The 11892-nt window shown below is 35.2% G+C and overlaps 1 pseudogene; it reads right to left on the reverse strand.

Moving 5' to 3' along the window:
- Positions 1-2623: 2623 nt before the first annotated feature.
- On the reverse strand, positions 2624-11541 carry LOC141344461 (NACHT, LRR and PYD domains-containing protein 1 homolog; annotated as a pseudogene).
- Positions 11542-11892: the final 351 nt, after the last annotated feature.

Here is an 11892-nt window from a genome sequence, read left to right on the forward strand (position 1 = left end):
AGTTATTATTAAGTGACTTACATTGTCTGACTATAACACTGTTGCCTGATTTTGCTCTATTTCGTCGTCAAAAGTAGTCTGAAACAAGTCACAACTGAGCCGCTGCGCATCTCCACTCAAACACAGCGGTGTTTCGTTTATGAATGAACATGAGTTTTTAAACGAATCTAGTGAAATGATTCAATTTCCAATTCATTAAGAATCACTTGCTTTATTCCCGAATGAACCATCCGTTCGAACGAATCAAATGAATAATATGATTCAGTAATTAAATCAGTCTCTTGCCTCCATCTGCTGGCAGATATCTGTATTCAAAATTGTATAACATGAATTTATGAATTTGATTGGACTCATGGCACCTCTGAGCCTAATTAAACATATGAAAAGGTAAAAACAAAGGTAAAAAAAATCTTGGACGACCACCGTAAAAACAAAACTTTTAACATAAATTCTGCTTAATAACACTCTATTTACTAATATTGTTTAATTTTCTTCTTTGCAACAACATTCCTTTAATAGGAGTCCTCCATTTATGTATAGTTAACTGCTGATCTGGGACCATCAACCTGGACATACTGTTGTGCATAAATTTAGTTACATCACAATTATAATTTTTTAAAATTGTCAACTGTATTTAAGGAAATATACAGTTATATTTGGCTTTTGACACATTATTTAAAATGTGGCTAAAAAATAACTATTAACTTTTTTTTTTTTTTTTTTTGGTTGGTTGGGCCAGTGAAAATTTTGGCAGGGCAAGTAAAAATCTGAACCACTGGCCCAATTGGGCCAGTAGAAAAAATCCTTAGCGTTGAACCCTGGATAATGCTCGTTGGAAAAGCAAACTGCATGTCTAGTATTTAACATATCGCATATATATTAGTTTTGCACACAATATCTATTTTGTACACGCTTGTACAAAAACAACTATAAAAAGCTGACCCCCCCGATTGTCAAGGTATAATTCGCACACTGCACTTACCCTGTAATTACATGCAACAAGAATGTATTTTACCAGTAATTTAAAAAAGCTTACGTGTAAATACACCAAACGTATGATTTATGCCTGGCAAGTAATAGAGATACCTGTTAACACCGTAACTTAGGTTTGCTTACAGTTTTTGCAGGTCGAATATCTGGTTGTTATTCCAATTATCAAAATGTAACATATGTTCTCCCTACACGTACGTGCTTTAATAGGTACGCTATAATTACAGAAACATACACAGTAAGTTCAGTATACTTATGTAGTTCTTTGCAGGTTGCATATCTGGGTTGTTACCCCCTTATTTTTTCCCAAAATTTATCACATTCTTCCCTTATACCTACATGTACGTTCTTTATAGGTACACTATAATTACAGAAACGTACACCGTAAGTTCAGTATAGTTATGTAGTTCTTTGCAGGTTACATATCTGATTTGTTACCCCCTAATTACACAAATTTAACATATTCTTCCCTTATACCTACATGTTCGTTATATATAGGTACATTATAATTACAGAAACTTACACCGTAAATTCAGTTTACTTACGTAGTTCTTTGCGGGCCGTAATCTAAAGCGTTACCAAAGAGTCTCCTCTTCCTGAAATCATTTAACTCAAACGCACTTTCTAACTGATCTTTCTGCAGTTTATCTCAAACCCTGATCAAACTCACTTATCTGTGACTTTCCAGAGATCCTGAAGACCTTGATTTGTGTTTGTGTGTTTGATTAGGGTTGGAGCTAAACTTTACAGGGCAATTAGCCCTTCGAGACAAAATTTGAAGAACCCTAGTACACTGTAAAAAATTACTCTGGGGGGTATTAAATACAACCCATAAAAAACAGTTAGATTTTACTTAAGTATATTAGTCAGCAAGTAAAATATATAATAATGGCTAAATTCTACCCTCACTACCTATTAGTTTACAGTAATAAATGCAACACGAAAGAATTAAGTAATATATACCGAAAAATATTCGGTATAACTGGTGCTTCAGCACCACAAAGTGCGCATGCGTCAACGTTCAGGAGGGAATCACGGGATACTCGTCTGCGGGACAGTGATGTGTCGAAATACAGGTATGTTTTATTTAAAACATTCTGATATCATCATGAATACAAATGTTAACATGTTTGTTTGAAGTTAAGAGCAGCAGAAATATTTTGTACTGGCACAATTCTGTGTTATGTTGTCGGCGCCACAGCCGTCATGAAAGAGTGACTGTTAGAATTTGTGGTTGGTCAAACTAGCTTTGAAAACTGAGAACATTGTCCAAAAATGGCACCGGTAAATGTGAGTAAAAACATATATGTGTGATTCAAATATATTACCTGTCATTAGTTTTATGTATATGGCTAAAATGAGCAAACGGCTTTAACGAATCTGCATCTCGTGTGTGGTTGAGCGAGTGAGAGACAGAGTGGCGAAAATATGCGTTTGTGAGTATATTTGCGTTCGTCTTCGTATGTCTACGTGTGATGTGCTTCATTTGTGATGCTAAGTTGTAAACAAACCGTACTGTGTACACTAACTATACTGTCTCTCAGTGAATAATGTGTTATGTACACTTGGTATTATAGCTCACGTTACAAGTAATGTTAAGTCCCCAAGCTAATGGTTACCATGAATGTGCGGGTTAGCGTGTGCTGTTGTGAAACCGACAAAAACAAAAGATAGAATTATGTAGGCTTAATGCATTTTATATTCCTTATGTGATCTTATGTTCATTTTATGTTATCTTGAGTTTTATATATTTTGTCAATTCATTTTGAGTTATGTGTTTAAGTGATCTTGAGGTTGCAGATACATTGCAATATGAACTTTTTGAAAACTAAATTCTAACAACTAAATTCCATCTCTTTATAGTTCCGGAGTATTATGGAAAAAGGACAGTGTATGTTGCCTCATTGAGTATCCTTGGGAAGACCAAGAAGAGCTCTTTCAAGATTGTCAGGTATGTTAATGATCAACTCCAGGCATCCCAACAGATACACAAAATGTTGGCTAGATGCCATTGTTTTATTTCTAATATCAATTACTGTGATTCAGCTGATCAACCAGTCCAGTTTAAAACACTCACTATATGTTTATTTTGTTAGGCAGTACATTTTGGGGATAATTCACCCAAAAGTGAAAATTTACTTGATGTCATGTTGTTCCAAACCCATAATATTTTAGTTAGTCTTTAATACACAAATGAATATATATTTTTGAATGAATACTGACTGATTTCTGTCCATCTAATGAAAGTCTACTCATCCAAATCTCTTCATGCTTCAAGAAGTTCATGAAAAGATTATTAAAAAGAAATACTTTGAGCAGATTAATCCAAGTCTTCTGAAGAGGCACAATCGTTTTAAGTGATGCACAGATTTAATTTAGGCTTTTATTTATACATTTACATTCATCAGCCAACATAAAAATAAGCTCAGCCCTACTTGCTTGATGCATGAGAACAAACCTTATTGGTTCTCACTCGTCAGGCAAACAAGTTTGAGCTTCCATTTACGAAAACAAAGCCTATTATTGGGTCAATATATGAAGTTCGTCATATAAATTCATCAGGCCTCTTTATGAGACTTGGATTAATCCACTCAATTCACATAGATTTATTTTACAATCTCTTTATGAACTTTTTAATGTCTCATTTATGGGTGAATAGAATCTCAGTGGAGGGACATAAATCTCTCAGATTTTATTTATTATATGTAAATATAATAATAAAATAATATAGAAATATTATATATAGAAATATGTAACTATTGCCATTTGTGTTTTGAAGATTAACAAAAGTTTTATAATTTGCAAAACAACTTGAGGGGGAGTTAAATTTTCTTTACGAATTACATGTGAGAATTAATAAAAGAGACACCTCAACAAAACTTCAGAATGGCATCATGCTAGCAGAATCACAAAGAAAACAATTTTACTGGAACATGTTAATATGCTTAAACAAATGTTAAAATAAATAAATTATATGCTTCTTGTTTTTCTTTCTAACAGGAGGATGAACTTGAGGGACTCACAAATCAAATGATGAAGATGTTGGTGATGCATGATCCAGGAGGACCCAGCCTCTCATTTTCAAGTGTTGTAGCCATTGTTTTAACAAATGACGTCAAGCCAGTTTTTATATAGTTTGAAATGACAAAATGTGGGACAGCATTTAAGATTTATTGTTTTTAGCACATATTCTGACATGCATGAAGACATTGATTTTTTTTTTTTTTAATGGGAAGCGTTTAAGAGGTTTTATGTAACATCAGTGATATAAAGTTGAATTTCACTTAAATTGATTGTAAGAGGATTCTTTTGAACATGCATTAATTCATTTGTTCAAAGAAGAAATGTTTGTTATTTGGTTAATAAAAAGTAAAATGCAATATCCTGTGTCTGACCATTTTTTTAGGTAAATTCAACCTTTCCGGAATAAATAATGTTAAATTATTTATATTGGCTAATTATTATAAATAATAATTTAGTAGATGAACTGTTGCCTACTAAAATAGAGTTAATATTACTCAATCTTTATAGCTAATTAGTATTCAAAAATATTACTTAGACTTTACCTACTTTTTTTTAGTTAGTCGTAGCTGTTAAATGTAGGTATTATTTACTCAAATATATAGGATAGAATCTACCCAATCAAACTGAGTGCAAATTGTTACCTTAATTTTATTGAGTAGATTCTATAGGTTATTTTTTACAGTGTATATGTGATTTCAGAATCAAATATATCATGTGTAACATACCTGACCATTAAATCTCTCATTTCTTCTTTTTTCTGATTAAGTTTGTCTTTCCAAATGATTGTTTTCCACACAAACATTTCGTGCTTCTCTTTGATGAGGGTCAACTGTATATCCCCATCTATGTCTTGTTTGATTTTGAAGAAGACTGGGTGAATACTGCTTAAAAATGTAATCCCCTCTTCAGGAAGTACAGTGGCACCAGATACTTTAAGAACATGTGCTGTGTCCAGTTGAATTGTCATGCTACGGCTGGGGTGGTCAATCTCAAGGACATGAGGATTATTTGCTGTTTCTTCCTGCTCTATTTTTTCTTTTGAAAAAGTATCAAACAGTGGAACAAAGTAGACATGGAGAATAAGAGGATCTTCATTTGTCATGAAGATAAGAAGATCTAAATGTAGTTCAACAGGGAGGCCTTTTTCTTTAATCACTGCAGTAGGCCAAAAGGATGGTTGAAGTATTTTGGCATGAAAACGACTCAACTCCACTGATTCCAAGATTACTACCTCATCTTTGATGCTGAGGACTTTTACAGCATCTTTGAGAGAGGGGTCTGACTTTGCTAAACAGGCAGAATGAGGTAGATGGGCCTCCTCCAGTTTTCCTGAGATCATTTTCAGATCAAACACAGGACCAATGCGCCTCTCCAGCTCTGCACTGAGGAAACATCCATCCACTGCACGGTACTGGAGAGTAACATCACCAGCACAAACCCATCGCATTCTGGTCCTGCAGCACTCGAATCGACCCGCCGGAGTGCTGATCCTGAACTCTGACCCTCCTTCATCTGTACAGGCTAACGGCTCCACCTCAACCCACTGATCAGAATCACCAATGTGAACACAAGACTGACACACTGGGAGCGGGTGCAGATTCAGTCCAGACGGTTCAGACTCAGAGATGGTCAACCTAGCGAGCAGAGATGATCATGATGATAAATGAGATGATAAATGTATAAAAGGAAAACATACAAAATGATAAGATGACCTCACTTCTTCAGCTCTTTCAAAACTCTCGGTTTTAAATGAATTTTCACTTCGTCATAACGGCTGTGACTGCAGTCCTGTTCTTTGCACTGGTCAATAGGTTTACTGCACTTCCTTATTAACAAAGATGGAGGAAAACAGGATAAATAAAAAGATGCAAAATATATCAACTTTCACTTTGAAGCTTTTGAAAGGTTTTGTTCATACTTTCACCGAGCAAAAATGTAAACAAACAAACAAAAAACAAATATAATTTTAAAAAAGATAGTTTTTGTGCATATCCATAATGGTGACTGTATTTTAATGGTACCTCTCTAAAGTGAGACTCTACATCCATACTATTAAAATCCAGAATTTGGAACCTAATGTTTAACCCAAAACATGAGGGTAATTCTCATTTATTAAAGAGAAAAACAAATTTAAATAAAGATTACCTTTATTAGCTAAAACATCTTGATAAACATTTATAAATTATTTCAGTGGACCTAATGGGTCTAATTTTTAGATGAATGAATGAATCATAATGTATATGCACACTGTATCTTAACTAACTTATTTGTTTTGTGGTTTTAACTTGGTTAAAATAAAAAGAGCATCCTCAAACTAAGAATATCCAATGGACAGCTGTTGAGTTTATACATACCCTTCAATGATCACAGTGCAGGGTGGATCTGTCAGTGATTTCTTCAGCAACATGAGTCCCTCCTGTGACAGCACACCAGCACAGACACTGCAATATTGATGATACACAAATACCAATATGAGCAAAACGCCTTCACAATAACATAATTAGAGAGTTGAGGTCAGTTCTGTTCATTTAGCCTGCACCACATATTTAATTCAATTCAATTCATTTCAAGTATATTTGTATAGCACTTTTCATGATACAAATCGTTGCAAAGGAGTTGTACAGAAAATTTAGGTTACTACAATACTACAATATATTTAGTAGCTTACTAGTGGTGACTACTGTATGTCAAGTTGATGTACATATGGTGTAGATGTATGTTAAAATCAGTAATGGTGTAATCAAACAGACAATGAACACTATTAACAGTAATGATTATGTGTTGCAATCAAACTTGTAGCAAAAACGTGCTATATGTTGTTTCAGCGCTGGCTTCACCAGAGGTTCTTAGTAGAGTTGGCATCATCTCTTCTCTATTTTATTATTGTAACTAAACTACTATTTATTATTATTAAAAAAATACAATCTATAATGTACACTGCAAAAAAAGGCTTACCTTAGTATTTTTGTCTTGTTTCTAGTCAAAATATCTAAAAATTCTTAAATTATGATGCATTAATAAGCAAAATGACATAAGAGATTTAGTCTTGTTTTAGGCAAAATGTACTTAATTTAGTTTTTTTTTCTCCTGGAAACAAGTCAAATTATCTGACAGTGGGGAAAGTTAAATATTCTTAAAACAAGAGCATTTTACTTAGCCCACTAGCAGATAATTTTACACAAAATTGACTTAATTTTGTTTTTCTCCTTTGAAAATGAGACTAAATATCTTATTTTGCTTATCTAGTAAATGCATCTTAATTATTCTTTTTTTTTTTTTTTTGATATTTTGACTAGAAACAAGGCAAAATACTAAGGTGAGCCTTTTCTGCATTGTAGAAATGCAGCTTATTGTTTTAAAGAGTTCACCCTTGGTTCACTGGAGATTCAAGCCTCCCCGTTGTCTGACGAACAGACCAAAACACCACTGGCAACACAGTAAATGGTCTTACCTGAGCTGCTGTAGACTGGTGCAGGTCTGGACAAAGGAAATTATCCCAGAAGCCCCGCTTTCATTCAGACTGACCAGCTTTAGATCCAATGTCTTCAAAGCCATAGAGTGAAATGAAGACAGCAGCAAACTGACATGCTCATCAAGAGCTGGAGAACTGCAAAGGATGTAAATGGTTGGTGCACGTAAGGAGAACAGTAAATCTACTGATGATATAAATAGAGCAGTGGCAAAATGAGTATTTTTCTTACTCTTCTGCTACTTTTGCTGCCTTGCTGAGTTTCTGTAAGAAAAGTGTCCAGTCAGTACTGGATATCTTTGACTGTGGACATGTAAGACTGATGTTTAAGATAGCTGGAAATGATGGATTCTTTTCTGAGGAGCTCAAAGACAACCTGAAACAGACAAAAACACAGAGAAATATTTGATAACAGCACCATACACTCCATATGAATGATTTATGTTGTGTTCTGGAACCTATTTTGTTCTTTACAAGACTATATAATTATTCTATAAATTATTCTTTACAAGAAAGATTACAATGTATGTGTAAAAGTTTCTTACAAGACATCTTCACGAGTGATTGACAGGTTAAGTGACCATCTGGGACTCTCGGCACTGTTCTCATCCTCCTGAACTCTAGCAAGTACAAAGAAGAGACAACTTATGTTCAAATGACTGGTTTGATATTTCATTTTACTGTATTGGAGGTATGATGTTGTCTTTTAAAAATTACTTCAGCTCTCTCTTTCTTTTTGATTCACCGAGAATCTGGATCAAATCTCCAACTTCTGACAGGTGCTCCACTGACAACCTAAACAGGATATATGAGTCAATGACAAATATGAGTGTGAAATATATTTTTTAAAAACACCCTTTTATATTATACTCAAGTTAACTTCATATTTCAGTTTTGAAAGTTTTTTTATCATTAATGTAATTTAAAAATATTATCTTTAAACAAAAAATTATATTTGCAAATATCATAAATGTATAATTCATAAATGTAAAGTTTTTAAACAATTGCAATGTAAACAAACCTTGCCATTCTATCAGAGGTAAAGTATCTGTCTAATATTGTAGATCACATTTTATAAGTGTTTACAAGTGTTTCTCCATACAAACACACTGACCTCAGAGTCTCACACATACAGAGTGCTGGCTGAAAAATCTTGAGTTTCTCAGCTGTTAAATCACAGTACATGAGGTTCAGGTATCTGATGTGTGGACAGCACTGAAGACAGTACCGCAGCACCCAACAGTCTGTGCTCCTCAGGGAAATGTTAGACAGATCCATGGATACCCAATCTCCTAAAGCTCTCCTCACAAACTGCTCATCATGAAGCTCATACAGACAGTGGAGAGCAAACAGTTCACATCCATGCTGTCTTCTCATTGTAGAAACACTTTCCAGCAGTTTTTCCTTCAGTGTTATTGTGTGGGGAACAGCCCACTTGATCATTTCAAAGAGTGAGCTGCTCGCCTTCTCATTTAAGAGACCACAGAGAAACATCATGACTGAAGGGATTGGATTTGATCTTCTTTCTGGAGAAGGCCTATGAATTATACCCTTTGATTTGAGTGAGTTCAATAGCTCTGTTACTTTACAACAGGACTGTTCTTTATCCAGTAAAACATAATAAAGACCCGTGAAGAAGTCCTGAAAGCTGAGATGCATAAACTTAAACACTGGTACCTGTCTGTGTTTTCTTTCCAAACTATCTTTATACAAGAACACATTAGTAGCAGGATTTAAGCCAGTTGCAGTCAAACTGGTCTCTACAAAAAGACCTTCTCGCTTATTCATCCCATCTTCTGCCCGCAGACCCAGACTCCTCAGCATGGTGAGGACAGACTGACTCTGGTAATGTTGCTCCAGTAGAGTGGACACAAAGTGCACATATATGGAGGTGGTTGTCTTTAGTTCTCTCATCACATGATCATCATCTGTAAAGTGTTTCTTCAGACAAAAACAGACCATCCAACACAGTAAAGGCACAGAGCAGGCAGTCAGGAGGCTTTCATTTGACTTCAGACTCTCATATATTTTCCTAAAGAGTTTCTCATCCTGAAAGAACTTCTGGAAGTACTCCTGCACCCCTCTCTCAGAGAAGCCCATAATCTCAGTCAAACGCTGAGGACCCTTGAGGATATTCATCAGTGCATCAGCAGCTATAGATCTTGTGGTGATAAACATGAATGACTCAGGCAGCAAGATTCCCTTTGACACACTCTTAAGAATGTCCACAGGTCGGGCTCTATCGGATGAACTGGTAAGTAGTGACATTAAATGACTGGGGTGATGAGATACATACTCATCAATTCCATCAATGAGGATGAGGACGTTCTCCGGTGTTAACTCCAATATCTGTGAGATCTGACCTGATGTTAAACTGCAGCTCCAGCTCAAGAGCTCAATTAAACTCATCTCATCATAAATACACTTCACCTCTTCACACTTGAGAAGAAAAACTGCATCAAAGTTTTCAGAGTAAAGTTCTCCAGATGCCCAGTCCAACATGATCTTCTGTAAAGTGAAGGATTTCCCTCTTCCAGAATCACCACTGAGAATCACAGTTTTTGGTTTGTTTCCATCACAGTCAGGACTGAACAGCTGGTCTATATTGATGCCGTGATACTTGTCATTTGATAACATTTGAGATGATGGTTTTGATCCAGAAGCACATGCAGACCTCACGTTCACGATAGTATTTCTCAGTTTGCTCTTTGCTCCTCTGAATTATCACTGGTTCAGTATAACGTGTGGCCAGATCCACACATGGAAGATTACGCTCTGTGGCAACCTTACATTTATCAGCGACTGATGCTTTATACTTAAGAATCATGTCACTCCAATCTACAAAAAGACAAAAGTTATTACTTTAGCAGTAAATGCCCACAGAACAGTAAAAGTTAAATTGATATCAGTCTGTATTAAGTTGTGGTCAGATTATTAAAATGTCAGCGGAATTTTGTTGGCAAAAGAGGTCTATTTTCTACTGTCAATATCACAGCGATGCGTAAAGCACAGCTCACACAACAAGCAGCTTTCTGTTCTTTAGTTTGAAAATGAGTAAAATCTGCATGGGGAACTTTTTCACCCTTACGCTAAGCACCTCCACAGCTTACAAGAACAAACTTAAAAATATTAAAATACAACACTCTCATTTTGTGTGTACAGTCTTAGCCAGGTCTCTAAAAAAATCCCTAAAAAGGAATTTTCAAAAATAGTAGCTTAACCTGGCAATTATTATTATTATTTTTTACATATTTCTCATTTACCTAATTAGTCTTTTAACAGGGTTACTTAAGTATGTTAAGATATGGACCCTTTTCACAAACTATAATTTTGCATTTCCACAGTATTCTTTTACTTTCATTTTTAAAGTTGAATGTACATTTATATCACTATACTTTGTGAAAAATCTAGCAACAGGATGTTTCCAATACTGCTGCCTCTTTGACCAGCATACTCTTGTACTGGCTGCTTGGTTAATCACCAATAAATGTCTCTGCTCGTGATTCGAGATTGCTTTGCCTTATTCCCATCATTGCAGAGACCTACAAGGCCCAGTGCGACCAATTGCCCAGCAATGCTTCAAAAAGTATATAAAGACAAGAAAGTAGTATATTAAATCACCTATGCATTACACATATTACAAAAAGCTAAACCTGGGATTAATTTGATAACAAAAGGTAAAGCAGAGTGTTATTCAGAAGATTTTCTGGCAAGTTCAAATATAAAGGTTTAAGCCACAAAGAGCTCTGGTAATACTTACTTTTATGTCTGGTTGCTGCTTTGGAATCAGAATCAGGAGGCTTGTACTTCCAACTGCCACCACCTGTTACCGAGAACCACAGGATATAGGTCACATTAGACCACCCATACTGGTAGGTTCCAACATAATAAAAGTAATTTTTCACTCTCCAGTACTTCAAAGAGCGTTCTCGTTTTGCCCTGACTGGTTTGTTCTGCTCTTATCTTTGAATATTTTTCATCATGCATCACGTACTTGTTTAGTTCGTCTGCCAATTATTCAGATCGCGCCGTTTCTCTCACTTACCAGTGCTGCTCATCGTGTTGGATAACACACCTTGATCCTCGAATAAATATTATATGCTTTTCAGCCAGATACTTACTTTTAATTCAAATCTAACGTGTCTAACAAACAAGCGCAAAGTTCACTGCATAACGAAATTAGTTACACAAAGAGCTGCAGGATTTCCGCCTTTGAAAGCAGTTTCCGATGTTTGACAGGGGGTTGTCTGTCTCTAACTGGTGTATTGTGTCACTAAATACTAAATGCTTAGGGGTTTTTTTTCTCCGTAGGATGCTTATGAAAACACACTAAAGGCATAAAAATGCTGTCATTATTTACTCACTTTCATGTTCAAACCTGTACTACATTATTTCTTCTGCATAATAAA

This window comes from Garra rufa, chromosome 10, assembly GCF_049309525.1.
Source record: "Garra rufa chromosome 10, GarRuf1.0, whole genome shotgun sequence".
Classification (NCBI taxonomy): domain Eukaryota; kingdom Metazoa; phylum Chordata; class Actinopteri; order Cypriniformes; family Cyprinidae; genus Garra; species Garra rufa.